This window comes from Trichomycterus rosablanca, chromosome 1 (assembly GCF_030014385.1).
Source record: "Trichomycterus rosablanca isolate fTriRos1 chromosome 1, fTriRos1.hap1, whole genome shotgun sequence".
Taxonomy (NCBI): Eukaryota; Metazoa; Chordata; class Actinopteri; order Siluriformes; family Trichomycteridae; genus Trichomycterus; species Trichomycterus rosablanca.
Genome location: NC_085988.1, coordinates 49,596,617 through 49,616,027, shown reverse-complemented (window position 1 = coordinate 49,616,027; position 19,411 = coordinate 49,596,617). Strand labels below are relative to the sequence as shown.

The window sequence follows — 19,411 nt, the reverse complement described above, 5'->3', positions numbered from 1 at the left end:
TACAGTATATATATATATATATATATACAGTGTATCACAAAAGTGAGTACACCCCTCACATTTCTGCAGATATTTAAGTATATCTTTTCATGGGACAACACTGACAAAATGACACTTTGACACAATGAAAAGTAGTCTGTGTGCAGCTTATATAACAGTGTAAATTTATTCTTCCCTCAAAATAACTCAATATACAGCCATTAATGTCTAAACCACCGGCAACAAAAGTGAGTACACCCCTAAGAGACTACACCCCTAAATGTCCAAATTGAGCACTGCTTGTCATTTTCCCTCCAAAATGTCATGTGATTTGTTAGTGTTACTAGGTCTCAGGTGTGCATAGGGAGCAGGTGTGTTCAGTTTAGTAGTACAGCTCTCACACTCTCTCATACTGGTCACTGAAAGTTCCAACATGGCATCTCATGGCAAAGAACTCTCTGAGGATCTTAAAAGACGAATTGTTGCGCTACATGAAGATGGCCAAGGCTACAAGAAGATTGCCAACACCCTGAAACTGAGCTGCAGCACAGTGGCCAAGATCATTCAGCGTTTTAAAAGAGCAGGGTCCACTCAGAACAGACCTCGCGTTGGTCGTCCAAAGAAGCTGAGTGCACATGCTCAGCGTCACAACCAACTGCTGTCTTTGAAAGATAGGCGCAGGAGTGCTGTCAGCATTGCTGCAGAGATTGAAAAGGTGGGGGGTCAGCCTGTCAGTGCTCAGACCATACGCCGCACACTACATCAAATTGGTCTGCATGGCTGTCACCCCAGAAGGAAGCCTCTTCTGAAGTCTCTACACAAGAAAGCCCGCAAACAGTTTGCTGAAGACATGTCAACAAAGGACATGGATTACTGGAACCATGTCCTATGGTCTGATGAGACCAAGATTAATTTGTTTGGTTCAGATGGTCTCAAGCATGTGTGGCGGCAATCAGGTGAGGAGTACAAAGATAAGTGTGTCATGCCTACAGTCAAGCATGGTGGTGGGAATGCCATGGTCTGGGGCTGCATGAGTGCAGCAGGTGTTGGGGAGTTACATTTCATTGAGGGACACATGAACTCCAATATGTACTGTGAAATACTGAAGCAGAGCATGATCCCCTCCCTCCGGAAACTGGGTTGCAGGGCAGTGTTTCAGCATGATAATGACCCCAAACACACCTCTAAGACGACCACTGCTTTATTGAAGAGGCTGAGGGTAAAGGTGATGGACTGGCCAAGCATGTCTCCAGACCTAAACCCAATAGAACATCTTTGGGGCATCCTCAAGCGGAAGGTGGAGGAGCGCAAAGTCTCGAATATCCGCCAGCTCCGTGATGTCGTCATGGAGGAGTGGAAAAGCATTCCAGTGGCAACCTGTGAAGCTCTGGTAAACTCCATGCCCAGGAGAGTTAAGGCAGTTCTGGGAAATAATGGTGGCCACACAAAATATTGACACTTCAGGAACTTTCACTAAGGGGTGTACTCACTTTTGTTGCCGGTGGTTTAGACATTAATGGCTGTATATTGAGTTATTTTGAGGGAAGAATAAATTTACACTGTTATATAAGCTGCACACAGACTACTTTTCATTGTGTCAAAGTGTCATTTTGTCAGTGTTGTCCCATGAAAAGATATACTTAAATATCTGCAGAAATGTGAGGGGTGTACTTACTTTTGTGATACACTGTATATATATACTGTATATATACAGTATATATATACAGTATATATATTGTATTTTTGTTCCTAAATACAAACAGCCTACAAACAAGTCCAGTAAAATCTGTATTTTAATTTGGGAAAAACTACCTCAGTATTTCAGATTATTTCAGGCCATAAAGATAAAGCCCTGGAGATCCACAGAAAAGGCCTGTAGCCATATGGGACACAATAAGAAATTAATGTTATCCTCACTGCTGGCACGTTTTACCTGTGTTGTCATCTGTTCCCAATATGTAACTGTTTATGATTCAGTGAGGATTAGGCAGTTTTCCAACATAGGTAAATGGTGCTTGGCTCTTTATCAGCATGCTACTCCATTAGGCTGTTATTCCAACCCATTAAACGCTCTTATTAGTTCACAAAAGCCTATTAAAGTGCAGAAGACCACTCACAGGTGCATATCGCGCCTCACTGCTCTCATTCCAATCACATTTCAATTCCAGTTGTCATGAGCTCTGCAATGAAAATACAACAAAAAAAAATTTCTCTGGCCATGCTGTCAGAAAATCCACTGGAACTTGACCCTACTGACAATCTGCCGAGTGGAAAATCTGCATTGCATTTAATTTCAGAGTGAACAGGTAAATGGGTCACAGTGGCACAGCAGGTAAAATTGGTGCTGAGTAGCTTCAGGGTCTTGAGGACTGCTTCTGGTTCTTTTGTAAGTGTTTTGACCACACATTTGTTAAGGCCTCTGATAACATTGTATTATCTCACCCTGGTATTAAATCTTTTTTTTTTTTTTGGAATATCAAGGACATTGATTCTCACACCTTTCTGTTCTCCCTCAGTCCTCTCCCCTCTCCTCCATTCCTCAACTCTTTTGTCCTGCTGCCATTCTATCTTTGTTTAATAAAAAAGGTGGCCAAATTAATAGAAACAAAGTAACAAATGAAAGACACAAAAACATCCACAGCCAAGCGCTCAGGTGGTGCAGCGGTAAAGCACTCTAGCACACCAGAGCTGACAAGTGGCAATCCACTTTCCCAGGGCAGTTTCATTTGGAGCCATTATGCAATTTCCAGCATATGATTATTCTTGATGCAGTAGTCGAGTCGAGGAAGCAGTAACTTTCTATCTTATATTAACTACATAGGGTAAAACAATAATGATTTCTTTACACTGTGTAGCCCCTTAAAAGGAAAGATGGGAACCCTCAGAGCCTACTGGATAAGCCATGCAGAAGCTGAACCCCTTTCCCCACCAGTTGGCGCTTCCCTTGCATAATGTGGATCTGCAAAAGGGATGTCATGTCATCGTGGTGAGACCCAAAATGCCACAAAACTGCCAGGTTGGACCGAGCAACCCAGCATCACTGTTTTAGAGAAGTGCAAGTGTGCAAACAAAGGAGCTGGTGAGACTGAGAGGGAGAAACTGTGATATATAAAAGAACCTCCACCTGGAAGCACAGGTGATTGTCAATCAAGAGAGACTGACACATCTGGTTTATCACTGCTGGGCTATAGCACTCTTCCACACACTAGCACAACTACGCAGTTTTGCCTTTCAGTTATAATATTTCGCCTCGACTGATACATGTCAGTCACTTAACACCTCTTGTTGCCCTCTTGTCATTCTTGCTTCTACAGAAACTCATTCACTGTCTATTATGCATCTGAATCTATCACTGCTATCCCTGCTATCTGGACAAATGGATGGGCCCAATAAAGTACTGTCCCTTCCAGCACTTGACCAAGCAACTTGATGTACTTCACTCTCTTCACACTCCAAATAACTCTGGATCCTCTAACAGACTCAAACTTGTATAGCTCAACTTGCTAAAATGACCTTACTGCCCAGAACAGCTTTAACAAGCTTTAACAAGGTCCCAGGGTAAAGGTGGTGGCCTGTTACTTGGCCATTTCCAATGTCCTGACCATTGTTTATTATAGGACACTCAAAATTGATTTGATAAGGTTACATCTTTTGATGATGCTGAAATTGGTTGGTTTATTTCCTGTGCTGTTTCTGTTAAGCTAACACCCACCAAAATCTTCTATAAACCTTCTGTCAGAGTTTAGTCAATTACTTATTTCAATATCCACGTTGACGCTGTTTTATTTCCCACTGATTCACATGGTCACACATTGGATTTAATATGTTCTACTGGTTTGCTTGTCACCTCTGCTTCTGGTTCTTTTGTAGGTGTTTTTGACCACACATTTGTTATGGCCCCTGATAACACTGTATTATCTCACCCTAGTATTAACTTTTGTTATAATATCAAGGCCATTGATCCTTACACCTTTCTGCTCTTCTTCAGTCTTCTCCCCTCTCCTCTTTTTGCTCAACTCTCTCATCCTGCTGCCATTCTATCTTTGTTTAATTTCTTTTCTGCTATACATGAGCAGTTGCCCCTTCTAGTCATTCCTCTCCATGGTTTATTCCTGAACTCTGTGTTTTGAAAACCACAGGGAAATAAAGCTTTATTAGGCTTACTGTTCATTAATTAGCAGACTCAGATCACATGCGATACAGAGCTGCTTTAACTGCTGCCCGTTCATCTGTCATTAATGGTACTAGATATAAGCCCAAGACATTTTTTTTTGTTCACTTTTATGTGTGAAGCAGGGCCGGCGCTAGGGGGGGGCTGAGGGGGGCATTGCCACCCCCAAATTGTGTCTTTGCCCCCCCAAGCAGGGGCGTATCACCAAATTCTGGGCCTTATTCACAAGAAGTGACCCCTTCGAACCGCGGCCGCCCTTGGTGAACCAGCGCTCGGTCGCGTTTGCCACGCCCCCCTCCCCTTGGTGAACCTGCACTCAGTTGCATGTACCAGGCGCGTCTGCCGATCCACATCGGGTGCTCTATTTCTACGTTTCTTTTCTCATTGTGCCCTCTGGGGCCCTCCCCCGATTTGGGGCCCTGGTGACTCTGTCCCACTTTGCCCCCCACTACGACGCACCTGGGTTTTACTGCCCCCCCCAAGCAAAGCGGTCCAGAACCGGGGCTGGTGTGAAGTCCTTCATAGATTTTTTTACAGACACAATTACTGTCTAAAACATTTCCCTACAAGCTCTTAACATCTGTCAGCCCTCTTAACCTAGTTGTCAAACCTGTGTTTCTTCTCTTATTGAACCTGCTCTTATTTCTTTGAGTTAATTGCAAGATCAAATGTATGTACCTGTCAGCTCAATTTAAGAAGTGTAGTTTACTGATGTAACAAACTACACTCTCCACCACTATTATCAAAAACATCATTAAAGAGAATCCTGGTTTCTAATTGGATGAAAGTTGTGTATTGATTTGTTCTAACATGGCAGCTCTAAAGTAGTTCAATAACAATTCGGAAACAATATGCCTGACAGGACAGAACAATGTCTGAATGTACTCATTACAATCAGCATAATGGTTTTTGGTAGATTTATATTTCTACCTTGTTTTGGTGCTGCTAAAAGGGCGAAGGAAAAATGTACGTAAGCAATATTATAGAAGATATTAAACGTTAAAGAAATCAAATCTAACCATATACACATAAGCCACCATATAAAAGATTGTGAAGGTGAGGGTCTAGAACATTTTATGAATAAATCAAGGTTACTCTTTTTATATAATTCATTACAGGGAAGCAAGGACTTTAAAAGAAGCCACAGCATAAATAAGATAACAGCTGTCTTCTTATACAATTACATACACTTCGTTATTATACAGATTGCCAGTGTGAAGTCTACATCTACAAGGTTGTCAGGTTTTTTATTAACAACACTTAGAAATACATGTTTTTATTAAGTGAAAGGTCTGGAAAACTTTATTTTAGTAGATGAAAAGATGAACTTTGTGTTCCTGGTATGAATATGAGATTGGTTCAAAGAGAAAACAAATCGCCTCAGTGTTTAGTTTATTTCAGTTAGTTTGTGACAGATCTCAGCCAGTGTCATGTGTTCATGATTGTAATTTCATCCCCAACCTCTGGTGGTCAATAGGGAAGAAATTGCTATAAATAGCAGGTGAAGAAGGAAGCAGGTAGAGTTGATGGAGAAATGAGCATACACAGTGAAGGTGGCAGTTTGCTCCTGGTTATTGCTCTGGCATTTGCCCTGGCATTTGCCCTTATCAAGGAACTTCCTTGTTCTATGGCTTGATGTAAGTGTTTCTACATTTTATGTTATGGGCGCACCCCACAGGTTGAAAACCCCTGTTATAGATCACTGAAAGAAGTGTGTTTTGGTAGTGGTATGAAACATCATTCTGTCATATGATGAATGTCCTTGACATTGACCATTATTTATTATACAATCAAAAGTGGAAGTGCTTGTGCAACCAGGCTATGCAATATTAATTACACATTAACACATACAATTGATCAGTTTCAAAACAGCATGATGAAATGAAACCTTTTCTGGGACAGTCACATGACTTTCATTTTGATACAGACTTCAAAGCAACGTTTCAAAACACTGAGCTTCAAATGAATCGATTCAGTTTCAAGGTTGACATCACTACTAATTACTAATGGCTTTGCACATGGCTAATTGTTTCTTTTGTGTGTTTTACACAGAAGGGTTTTTGTTTCGGCATCCTCTAGAGCTGCTTTTTCTACTGCATCGGTGCTTCTTTGCGTTGTGTTACTATAAGAAGTCAATACCGTGGCTACTCTATGGACTGAGGTGGTATCCAAAGCACTATCTACAAACCAACTGCTTTTTCTACTACATTGGTGCTTCTTTGACTTGTGTTCCTGAGCCAGGTTCAATACCCAGCCTACTCTATGGATAGACGGTGCATCCTAGTCACCATCTACAGACCATTTGCTCGTATTTCAACATAAGAACTCTAAATTGAATAAAGCACATGGTATTGTGTTTAGATATGGACATTGTATATATTTGATGTGTGTGTGTGAATTGTGGGCACTGGGTAAACTGTTTTTCTAACTGGGTGTGCTGTATAGTAAATCTGGGTTACATGGTTAAATGGTTGGTGTCCCTTCCCTCATTTTTTTAACACATACCACAAAGCCTGGGAGTGTTACAAGTTTTTACTTTGCAACCACTAGTGCTTCAAAGCTAATTAAAACCTTTTCAGATAATGTCAGCGATTTGCATAAAGTTATTATAAAATTCAAGTATTGTAGTCTTCCGGTGCCAGCTGTAAGTATTAACCAGATTACATCTGAATAAAGTACCAGCAAAGGTTGCTAATAAACTGTTCTAAAAAGTGTGAGGAGAATGTTACCATAATACAAACAAAACAATAATCCTCAATTATTTTTCATTTAAAATCTAATTATAGTCAGAATCACAATCAAGCCAGTGCAAACTGCTTCAGATTAAGTTAAGAACCCAGATTTTATGAATAATAAAATAAATAAATTGAAAATGCAAATGTGACATTTTGTAACTATTGGCGAAGTACTAATTAAATTACTACTACTATTTACTGCTAAAGCCTGTTTTATTTATCGCCATATCTTTGAGTTCCACATTTAAAAGCAAAGGGCTTACAGTAGTGGTGTGCGATACTGCAAAATTTGGTATCGATCCTATACCAAGTAAATACAGGGCCAGTATAGCCGATACCAATACCGATACCAATACTTTTTAAGGTAGATGCATCATCAAATTGCTAAATCTGAATACATTTTTCATGACCTTTAAGTATATTATTGTAATACATAAATTTTTTTGTAAGTAGCTGCTCTCAGTAGGGTTGTAATTAAATTCAGTTGTTTGAAGTGGTCTGATTTCTTGTTTCTCGTGCTTTACTTTCTCACAACGTTACCATCATGGTGTATCACGTAGTTGTGTCTGCTGAGTGATAAATTTGTACATTTTCAATAAGGACCGAATATACAGTATGTGTCCTTGTTAATTTAAAATAAAAAATCGATGCTATTCTGTTTACATTTATAAGCACAAAGTCAAAAGAAAAGAGCTCTCATTCACCAAAACACAAACGCACGGAGTAAGAGCCTCACTACATGCTCCGATTCATTTGCGTACGCAAAGTGCGTAAGGTACGTCCATACTTTACATACATATAAGCTGCGTCCGGAATCGCATACTTAGAGAGTACGTACTAGATTGGAGGAAGTATGCACTACTCTGCCGGTAAAAAAGTACATACTTCCAGTACAGAAGTATGCAGTATGCACACAACACTGCTATGCACTACATCCACCATCTTTCCAACGTCAAGTGATGACGTGGGACGTGATGACGTAATATCACCATGGTTACAGACTCATTACAAACGCCCCTCGCTAAACTTTTGGATATTTATCGTGTTTTTGTTATTTATTCGTCTTTAAAATGTTTTATTTTATTTATCTTACTTACACTTGTAAACAGAGGACCGCTATCTTTCTTGTTTCTTATTACGCTTCGAACGCCTACGCAGCTCCAGTTGCATTATGGGATACATTAACGGACCGCAAGTTTGCATCGCTTGCATACTCAAACATGGCTGCACAATAAGTAGGTCATCCGGGTACTTCTCGCGTACCTCTTTGTGTATACTGTGTATTCGGACATACTAACCGCTCTCGCGTCCTCATTTAGCGTACTATTGAGTATGGAAGTATGCGATTCCGGACGCAGCAATAGTTTACACTATTATTTCCATAAATTTGACCCTATTTCTGTATCTGCAAAACAAAGTATTCAAAAACTTACAATCTTCCAATGCCTGCCAATGTACTGATGTCTGTTAGGATTTTAACAACATAACGTGGTACCACAACAAAACACAGCAGAGCAGGAGGGGAGGAGCGAGGTGAGCATGTAAGATGTAAGAGGAGCGGAGTCTGTACAGACATGGTCTTTACTTTCTGATGAGACGGGAGAAACATGTAGCGGAAAAAAAAATGTAAAGTATCTATCCCATCACACTAGTATCGATCCGATACCAATACCAACATTGGTATCGATAATATCGATATTTGGATTGTTCCACCCACCACTAGCTTACAGTATAAAACACAAAGTTTATCAATGCCCTAGTAGGACTACTTTTCCCTCCTTTAGATCCTTAACACATTTTTTCTGACCTTTTTTCAGTTAAGCCATGCATGATGGAAAGTATTAATAGAAAAGGATTTTGTTATGTTTTTACTTCATTTTAAAGAGGTTTGTTTGTATTAATGAAAAACAGATTAAATACACACTACTAGTTTTTGCTGATGGATAATTTCTTCAACACCCTTAATTGTTATCTGACCCAGTTGTGAAATTACTCCTGCATTCTTGCTTCCATTTGTCTCTTTAATCATTTGGTGGTAAGCACAAAAACAACCAATAACTAACCTCCCTGTGGTGTCCAAAAGCTTAGTCATAAATCTTTTCATCTTTGACAGGTTATAATGCATCTAGGTTAGATTTTTGTTCACATTGGAACATTGGTATTTTACATCATCAGAGACATCATCACTTAACCCCTTCTACAACAGCCTGGCTTAAAAGCTCAGGTAGACTATCTAAAACCTTTTTTGAATGTCAAGCACAGCTACAGTTTGTCTAAACTAAACAGCATGACAGTTTTGACTGGTGGGGAGACTTCTTCTTCCTGATCAGGGTTGTGGTGGGTTGGGTTTTACTGGGACACACTGGGCTCAAGGCAGGAATACTCTGTACTAGGTGTCAATCCATCTCTGGGCTATACAGTACAGCTGAGATCTAGAGTCGCAAAAGCACTGGATGAGGATGTTTTTAGTCAGATTTTAAATGCCATAACTATATTCAGTGCTTATTTTGAGGGGTGGTATGAGAGGATTCCAATTCTCTGGTATAAAAAATGTTTTAAAATCTTGTCAAACTTATTTCCCCTTCCACCCAATTTGGATTAATTTGTGATGTCTAATAAGCCAATTAAATGCTCATTTGGAACATAATTACAGAATAAAGAGAGATTCTCAACATCGCACCTGTCTCAAGTAACATCTCTTTAAAAAAAAAAAAAGCCTGCTGTGTCGTATTTATGCACCAAGCTTGCTTTGCAAATGTCACATGCAAATAGTAGCTCTTATTAAGACACGTTTATAAGGTAAGCAACAAAAGTCTAAAGTAAATTTACTTAGAAATGTGAATGGAATTGAATATCAAGCAATAAAGCACCAAATTAAGCTAAGCATACATGCGGATGTGAACTTAAACTTGTAAAGCTGGGCTCGTAAAACAAGGCTGATGAGTGTTACAATTTCGGCATACAGGAGTCAGGAGACCGGGTCTTTAGGGTAGAGTAGTTTATTAACACATACAGATGTATGGGCACAGCATGGAAGACCAACAGAATCTAACTAGACATATTTTTGGGGACATTTTATCTACACAAGAAATGAGGCAAGGAATTAAGGAAAAGAGGAGGACATTAAGGGGGAAATGAAATGGGAATAGAGGGGGGTACTAGAACAAAGATTGGGGAAGTGTGATAAAAGGGTGTTGGTTTTATAGTGGGTAATACAGGATACAAGATGGGGGAATTAGAATACAAGTGTCCTTTTAATATATACATAAAGGTGTGGAGACAGGATTTAGGGGTTTGTAGGAGACGGGAAAAGGGAGTAGGTGAGGGGTGAATCTCTCACCAGGGCAGTTCTATCAAAGAAGATGATCAACCAATGATTTTTGAATTATTAAAACGTAAATATGCAGTGGTATACAGTGGTTCATTGTGAAGGTGGTCATTTACATATAGCTTGGACTCCCTTCCTGTGTGAACGAGGACAACAGACATTAATTGACATATTTCTACATAAACATTTTAGCTTCTTGCCTTCCAGATCGAGCACCATTTAAATAAATCAATAACAGCTCTTATAAAGAAGAAGTACGATATGTCAAATTTGTTAGTAGCGTTAACGTAAATACAATTTTTCAGCACCACAGTCAGCGACTGTAGTGTTAACTAGCACTATCCAGACCTGGGTTTCTTTTAAAAGGCCTTTGCTATATACATATTTGGTAGATGATGCTTCAGCTACACTCTAATATGTCACAACAGTTGAGGTAAAGAGGGCGGCACGGTGGCTTGGTGGGTAGCATGGTCACCTCACAGCAAGAAGGTCCTGGGTTCGATCCCCAGGCGGGGCGGTCCGGGTCCTTTCTGTGTGGAGTTTGCATGTTCTCCCCGTGTCTGTGTGGGTTTCCTCCGGGAGCTTTGGTTTCCTCCCACAGTCCAAAAACATGCAGTCAGGTTAATTGGAGACCCTGAATTGCCCGTCCAGGGTGGTACTGTGTGCCTCGCGCCAATTGAAAAGCTGGGATAGGCTCCAGCAATCGACCCCCCCCCCTTCCCCCACGACCCTAATTGGATAAGCGGTTAAGAAAGTGAGTGAGTAAGTGAGTGAGTGAGTGAGTGAGTGAGTTGAGGTAAAGCCCCTTCTTGTTCCAGCATGACTGTGCCTCTATACGCAAACTGAGGTGCATAAAGTTTGTGTGGGGGAACTTCACAAAGCTTTGACCTTAACCCTACTTAACACCTTTAGGACAAATTGGAACACTGATTTCAAGCCGGGTCCTCTCATCCAACATCAGTGCCTGACCTTTCAAATGCTTTTTTACTGAATGGCCACAAATTTCCAAAGACACACTGCAAATTCTTGTGGAAAGCATTTACAAAGGGATGAAAACTATTATACCCCAAAAAAAATGGGAGAGGTGCATAGCGCAAAGTAACTGAAAACCTACCCATGAGCTTGTTGTACATCCCAATCCAAAACTCTGGCCATTAATATAAAATTGCTTTCCCCTTTGCTGCTATAACAGCATGAGAAAACATGCAATGTTTTTCATTCTAATTACCATTTTGCATTTTAGCATATAGTTAAATTGCCCATTGCAGGTTAGATTTTGTCTTGTGCTGTGCTGAAATATTTAAAAAGTTACTCTCCACTACTTTTGTATGTACATTGTGTATATATTGGTATAAAAATGCTGTTTATAGAGGTCTAATACTTTACTTCACTATATCTTACAATACTTTTCTACTAGACACATCAGTATTGGTGTTAAACAAAAAATAGTATATTGATTGTAGTAAGGGTCAATATTGACCCCCTAAGCAGCTTACCTGAATTCTTAAAATTCTTAATTTTGCATGTAAAAACATTATTCATTACAAACGTGAAGTGCTAGGGTCACTCTAGGAAAAGTCTTTATAAGTATTTTAAGCTATTTAGAATATTTAATAAATATAATAATTAATAAAAATAATAATTCTTTAATTGGGTGGCACAATGGCTTTTTGGGTACCAATGTTGCCTCACGTCAAGAAGGTCCTGGGTTCAATTCCCAGGTCAAGTGGTTCTGGTCCTTTCTGTGTGGCATTTGCATGTTCTCTTCATGTCTAAATGGGTTTCCACTGGGAGCTCTGCTTTCCCCCCATAGTCCAAAGACATGCAAGTTAGGTGAAGATATAGAATGAATGTGTTGATTTCAAATGTCCAGACTGTTCTCTATGTTCTCGCTAGATGCTATTTCATTTGTAACACATACTGTTTACTCAATATACAAGCTCATTTTCACATGTAGTCCATGAGCAGGACAAACACTATCTCAAACCAAGACAATACACAAGATTTTAACCCCAATTCCAAACTCATGTTAGTCAAACATCCACACTACTACTACCATTCATACTTACAAACATATAAAAGGATAGGGGAGAATAGGGTGGGGTAGAGTAGGTAGGGTTTATTAATTCCTATTTGATTAAGTACATTTTACAAAAAATATACATTGATACAGTAGGAAAATGATCAAGCCCACACAGTGCCATGATGCCACTGTCAGAAACGTAGGTATTAAACCAATAAGTCAAGTCAAATTTATTTGTATAGCACTTTTTACAACAGACACTGTTTCAAAGCAACTTTACAGAATCCAGGACTGACAGATACAAAGGGCACTATATAGAATATAAATCTCATGAACATTAATCTGAACAAGGCCCCTAACCCTCAATTGCTTGAATAGTATTGTCATAATTATAAGTTGTGTTGGATAACAGCTTCTGCTAAATGCCACTATTGTTTCTCAACTATCAAGCCACCTCTTGCATATAAACAACTGAGTCTTTTGTTAATGCTCCTTTTACACCCAGTCATGATATCATGACTGTGTCACGAATGCAGCCTCTGTGTGCAAACTCATGTGCACCTGCCACGCCCACCTCTCCAGGAGCACATGTTAGAGGTGGTTTGTCTTCTGTGTTAAGCCAACACCCTCCTCATTGTGATTGTGATTGGTCTCTGTTTAACTAGCCACAGCTGCACCTCATCTCAGGTAATGTGCTCATGGCATATTAGAAGGCAGCTGTGGATCAGTCAGTAGAGAGTATTTTGCCTTTGTCATGTTGGTTTGCTTCCTAGCTCTGCTCTGCTCTGCTCTGCTCTGCTCTGCTCTGCTCTGCTCTGCTCTGCTCTGCTCTGCTCTGCTCTGCTCTGCTCTGCTCTGCTCTGCTCTGCTCTCTCTAGTTCATGCCCTTGTTAGTTTGATCATGCTTCGTGTTTAAATATTGTTTCGTTCATGTCTTGTCTTAGTCTAGCTCATGTGTGTTTAGCGTTAGCATTTAGTTTAGCTTTAGATTTGTTCTTGTGTTTAGATTAGTGTTAGCTTAGCAATTAGCATTTAGGTTAACTTTAGCATAGGTCATGTTTTAGTGTCTTGTTCAATCCTGTTTTGTTTTTTGTCTATTGTTTAAAACAAATCTTAGAAACATCTCTGCGTGTGTGTCTGCCCCTCTTGTCATGTCTTAGCCCAAATCATTACAGACTGGTTACCTTTTCCTCTTTCACCTGTGAAGAGGTGTTTTTGATCATTCTGCAGAAATAACTTATGCAATATACAATAACATAATTAACTATTTACAATTATTTCAAGTTCTACAATGAACAGGTATTGCTAGGAGTGTAAATGTAGCTCATAGGAGGACTGTAAATCTGAAAAAAAATTTTAGCAGGCAGTCCTAAAAATGCATTTAAAAATCATTGATGCACAGTGGCTGTATACATCCTTGACCACCACCCAATGTTGTCAGACACATTTGAACTCTTTTACACCTGTGTTGAGCTCTTGTGATCGGATTTCCCAAGGCTTGTCTCAAAATCAGGCGCAAACAAAGCCAATGTATTGGTTTTAAAGGCTATTTCAAGCACAACTCCAGCAACACATTACTGAAAGCCCAAGAGCATAGCTTTGCTAAGGAGCCTTCACCATCACTCATCTAAATCAGGTCAATGTTTATCCCATTAAAAATATATGGCAGTCTCAGGACTCTCCTTAGGGTCTTTCAGTGTAACTGCCCTATATCTAGCATCCTGTTACCTCTGTTGAGAGCTTTGCTGTTAGACCCACAGGTATGCCTAAATTTAATCCATCATATGAGATTTTTAGCTTTGTTTTCAACTGTCACATAGCATGATAATGTTTGCTAAGCTCATTTGATAGGAGCCATATAACAGAGCATAAGGCGGATAAAAAAGCAATTCCATGCTGTGTCAAAAACATACTATGTATTCTACTCATGCTGCGTCTAGTTCAAAACGTATATGCAGTATGCAATGTGCAATAAAATAGCCATTTCCAATATGTCAGAGATACCTAAAATTGGAACTAGGTAACTAGAACATCCTATATTCCTCACTATATTAACACAATGCAACACTCATGCTTCATTTATAAAATAAAGTAACAGTACGTTTAGTAACAGTAAGTTTACATACACTTTTAGGAGTCATATACACTGATCAGCCATTACATTAAAACCACCTCCTTGTTTCTACAATCACTGTCCATATAGAAGCACTTTGTAGTTCTACAATTACTGACTGTAGTCCATCTGTTTCTCTACATGCTTTGTTAGCCTGTTTTCACCCTGTTCTTCAATGGTCAGGACCACCATAGAGCTGGTATTATTTAGGTGGTGGATCATTCTCAGCACTGCAGTGACACTGACATGGTGGTGGTGTGTTAGTGTGTGTTGTGCTGGTATGGGTGGATCAGACACAGCAGCGCTGCTGGAGTTTTTTAAATACCGTGACACTCCTACCTAGTTGGTTCACCTTGTAGATGTAAAGTCAGAGACGATTGTTCATCTATTGCTGCTGTTTGAGTTGGTCATCTTCTAGACCTTCATCAGTGGTCACAGGACGATACCTACGGGGCACTGTTGGCTGGATATTTTTGGTTGGTGGACTATTCTCAGTCCAGCAGTGACGGTGAGGTGTTTTAAAACTCCATCAGCGCTGCTGTGTCTGATCCACTCATACCAGCACGACATACACTAACACACCACCACCATGTCAGTGTCACTGCAGTGCTAAGAATGATCCACCACCTAAATAATACCTGTTCTCTAGTGGTCCTGGGAGAGACCTGACCATTGAAGAACAGCATAAAAGGGGGCTAACAAAGCATGCAGAGAAACAGATGGACTACAGTCAGTAATTGTAGAATTACAAAGTGCTTCTATATGGTAAGTGGAGCTGATAAAATGGACAGTGTGTGTAGAAACAAGGGGGTGGTTTTAATGTTATGGCTAAACTGTGTATATTTCAATATGTATTTTATATGTTACACCATTTGTGTAATTATTGCAAAATATTGGTATGATATGTATGTTTTTTACTGTATTACAATGGTTGCTACTCTACAAAATAATTTACTGGATAATATTTTTTTTAATTAAATTGTCAACCTGTCTTGGTGCTTAAGAAGAAATAAAGCGACTTCCTTTTAAAGCAGGCCTCATTGTAGTCTCTTTTGTGTGCAGATGAATGGAGCAAAGTTTGCTTTGGCAGAAAAGACTGGCAAGATAGAGAATAACTATAGCAACAGCATGAGCATAGAGGCCCCACACTTGGTTTACAGGTCGACTCTGTATCCCCTTTATTCACATTCCAGTCAGGGATAGCCCACTTTATAGCCCTTAAACCAGGGGCACATAGCTACTAGTCCTGTAGGACTCAGTTGATATTTTCTGATCCATCACACCTGCTAAACCTGGTAATTGACTGGTGAGTGAAATCAGTTGTCTTTGAGGAGGAAAATCAATCACTAAACACTGCTAGACACCAGCACTTCAGTAATGAGCCCTTGGTCTAATCCTCCTTATCAGGTCAATGCAACACGTTCACTCATAAAGGGGCATGTGTGTCATGAGAGTCAAGAGATTTCAGCAATAATTGAAATACATGATACAGTGATCCTGGTAATGACATTCATTTAATTCATTATTGTACTCATAATTAGTAACCAAGAAACCATTATATCATGTACTCATAATAGGTGCAGTTAACCTAGCCTCATTTATATGGGTACAGAGAAGTCACCAGCTAGTGAACATTCACAATCATAATCGCTAACAAGCAACTACAAGAACATGCCATGAACATAAATAATGATATAGAACCTCCTAAACTACAAAATTACTCATCTAAGTTTTATGGTGTTTGTTTTTCATGTATTAAATACAAATGTACATAAACATTTAGCTTCAGCTTTACCTAATATGTTATAAAAATAAATTACACATCACAAATTAAAGTTTCAGACCAAATCACAAACATATACAGTGGTACCTAGAAACTCAATGTCAGTTGGTTGAGTTTCAAAGTATTTCTTCCCATGAGGATGTATGGGAAAGCTGTTAAAGCATTCCATGGTCCAGTGGAACTGCATATATTTTGGGCTTATGTAAAATAATGGGGTTGTATTTGACACTTATACACTGAAAATAACAACACAAATATAAAAACATTGAAATGAAAAGCTGATTCTCACAATATCTCAGAACCTCGAGCTGTAACACAAGTTTAAAAGTGAAACAGGAGCAAAATCCAGATAAACACAGATACATGTGGAGCTTTCAGAGTGAATCAGAATCATATTTATTGGCCAAGTATGTGGATACACACAAGGAATCTGGTTCCGGCTGATGGTATCTCTCTAGTATAAATACAGTATACAAGCAATGTACAAGTTGCAGACAATGCACAAGAACATTAAACACAAAAATATACAAACGATAAGACTATATACAGGCAATATATAGAAAATGTATGGACGCATGCATGTATGTATGTACAGTATTCAGTGACCAATGTATGTAGGTACATATAAGCAGACGGTTATTCCACACAAATGCAGATTCAACTCATATTCACACTTTGATGACGTATTACCGCACAGCTCAAGCCGTTTAAGCAAGTTTTAAAAGCAAACTGAACACGTTGAGTTTAAGGGAAATGTTGAGTTTAAGGGTACAAATTTCAAAGATTTTGAGTTTAAAGGATGTTGAGTAACAAGGTACCACTGTACTACATGGATATGAAAGTTGATGCTACAATTTATGCTGAAACATTTTTCACAATAAAAATACCAACACATTTGTAGTGGGCCATGATGAGCAGTAATAAAAAGGAAAAAAGACATTTCAATATTACATATACTCTGCTTTTAATCCCTCAGGCATAAAATAACAAATCTATGCCTTTTTCTGGCAATGGCATTCCATACTAAATGCTTTAAAGTAAACATAGTCAAACTCCTCGTCAGTGAATGTAATTTTCCTTCTTACAAACTGACCTAAATACATTTAAAAATACACATTTTTTTCCTACAATTAAAACGCTCAAATCCACTACTAAATAAAAAATGACATCCCTTTTTCATAGGTCTACAGTTATAGTAGTATCTTCGAAGCCACAGTGGCAACTCCATGACTTCCAATAGTAATTTAACTTTGTAGCTGGTTCACAAACATTGTTTAACTACTTACAGTTTGCTAAATTACTAAAGTACTAATGTTACCAAATCATCATTGAAGAATGTACTAAAACTTGTACTGCTTGTAGTCATGCTACTGCCCAACATAGACAGATAATAATGCAACAATCAAGTTCATCAACCCCAGACCTTACATTTACCAGACCAGACTTAACCATTACAATAAAGCACATATTTGCAGGTTTTTTCAAAATATCGTGCCACCAGTCATAAAAATGCAGGCTTCTTGCATTGAGACATAAGCTTACCCTTCATATTTTTTGTTTGGGTTAAATAGTAACCAGATTTGCAGTGCTCAAAAGCTGAGCCACCAGGGACACTATGTCAAATTTTGCCTTCACATACTTGCAAGAGCCTAGAGATTCCCTCTGACCACAAATCTCCTCTAAACTTCTCAGACTGTCTCCTACAGACTTACAGACAACTTAAAGTGATGTATTCCGAGCACACAGCTTCCCACAGGCTATGTACTAAGTCAAAAATCACTTTTTCCTGTTTTTTTCCCTTCGTCTTCGAGTGCTCCTCCTTCTTTTATGTTTATCTTATGCAAAGTACTTACTTTTAGCTGAAGTTATAGTTTGGTGCTTTGTCACTCAGAGCAGTTTATCCCTTTATCTTCTCATCCACTTTCTGCTGCTGTTGGCTCTCTGTCACTCTGTCCTTGTTACACGTTCACTGCCAATTTCAAACCCCTACCCTCTACCTCGTGGTTATTTGTGTGTGTGTGGAGAGAGAGAAAGAGAGAGAGAGAGAGAGAGAGAGAGGGCAGTGGAGTTGTATTTGGAGTGATGCTCTGGGAGGTTATATATATATACGTATATGTTAAAATAGTATGAAACATACAAATGAAACTGCAGTGTTTCTTACATTTACTTTGACTTTTATTTGATTGCAGACAGTATGAACCCAAGATATTTCATGTTTTGTCGCTCAACTTCATTTCATTTGTTAATATACCGTACATCCATTCATGCATATAAGGCCTGTAACACATTACAAAAGTTGGGACGGGGCAATTTTTGGGTAGTAAAGAGGTTAATTAACTATGTCAACAGGTGATTATAATCATAATTTAGAATAAAAGCAATATTCACAAAAGTCTGTGAGGAGCAGAGATGGGCAGAGAATCTCCAGTTTGTCAACAAATGTGTAAGAAAACTATTGACATGTTTTAAGTTCTCAAGACTGAAAGAGATTCAAAAAATATGAATGAATTTCAGTGCAAAAAACGGCAAGAGCGCAAACCCTATGCTGAACATCCGTGATCTTCGATCCCTCAGACAGCACTGCATTATTTACCATCATTCATCAATAGCTGATATAACCGCATAGGTGAGGGATTGCTTTGGCAAACCACTGTCAAGCACTGCAGTATTGAGTTATATTCACAAATGCCCCTTAAAGCTTTACTATACAAAAAAAAACAGATTATGTTAACCATGACCTGAGTTCTCTGGGCTTATTTGGAAGAAATGGAAAATATGTTCTCTGGACCAAAGACAAAATGACCATCTAGACTAGGGTCTGTCATAGTATAGGGATGGGAACTAGACTTGCCTGCCTTCAGACCCATACTGTCCCAACATTTTCTGATTTGAGATTGTACATTGGTTCAAGAAAATCAACAAAGTTTTTTATTTGTATTGCATACAAGCTGATTATTCCACAGTACCAGTCAATACACATAGATTATAAAAAAGTCAGTCCAAATATAGATTTTTCTAGGTATTAGAATCCTGCTAAGTTCACGCCAAGAGCACAAGAGCATCTGCAAAAAACTGCAGAAATCGAAAAAGCTTTTAATGATAATACACTGCAAGGTAGTGGTCCATCACCTAAAGCTTAATAGAAGTTGAATGATGCAACAATGCATGTGAGGAATGTGAGGCTTTTTGTTTAATTTGTTAGTTGTTGCGTTAAGCTCTTTTTGTTCATCTCTGTTGAACTCATGATTGTTATAATTGAGATTTGACTGACCCTCTGTG

At 39.0% G+C, this 19,411-nt stretch overlaps 1 protein-coding gene across 1 annotated transcript in view; it reads right to left on the bottom strand.

Moving 5' to 3' along the window:
• Positions 1-18,084, bottom strand: part of ptn (pleiotrophin) — a 105,279-nt gene extending 87,195 nt beyond the window's left edge. Inside the window, exon 1 of the mRNA XM_063003962.1 lies at positions 17,986-18,084. The gene's annotated coding sequence lies outside the window, so the exon portion shown is untranslated. The remainder of the gene's footprint in view (positions 1-17,985) is intronic.
• Positions 18,085-19,411: the final 1,327 nt, after the last annotated feature.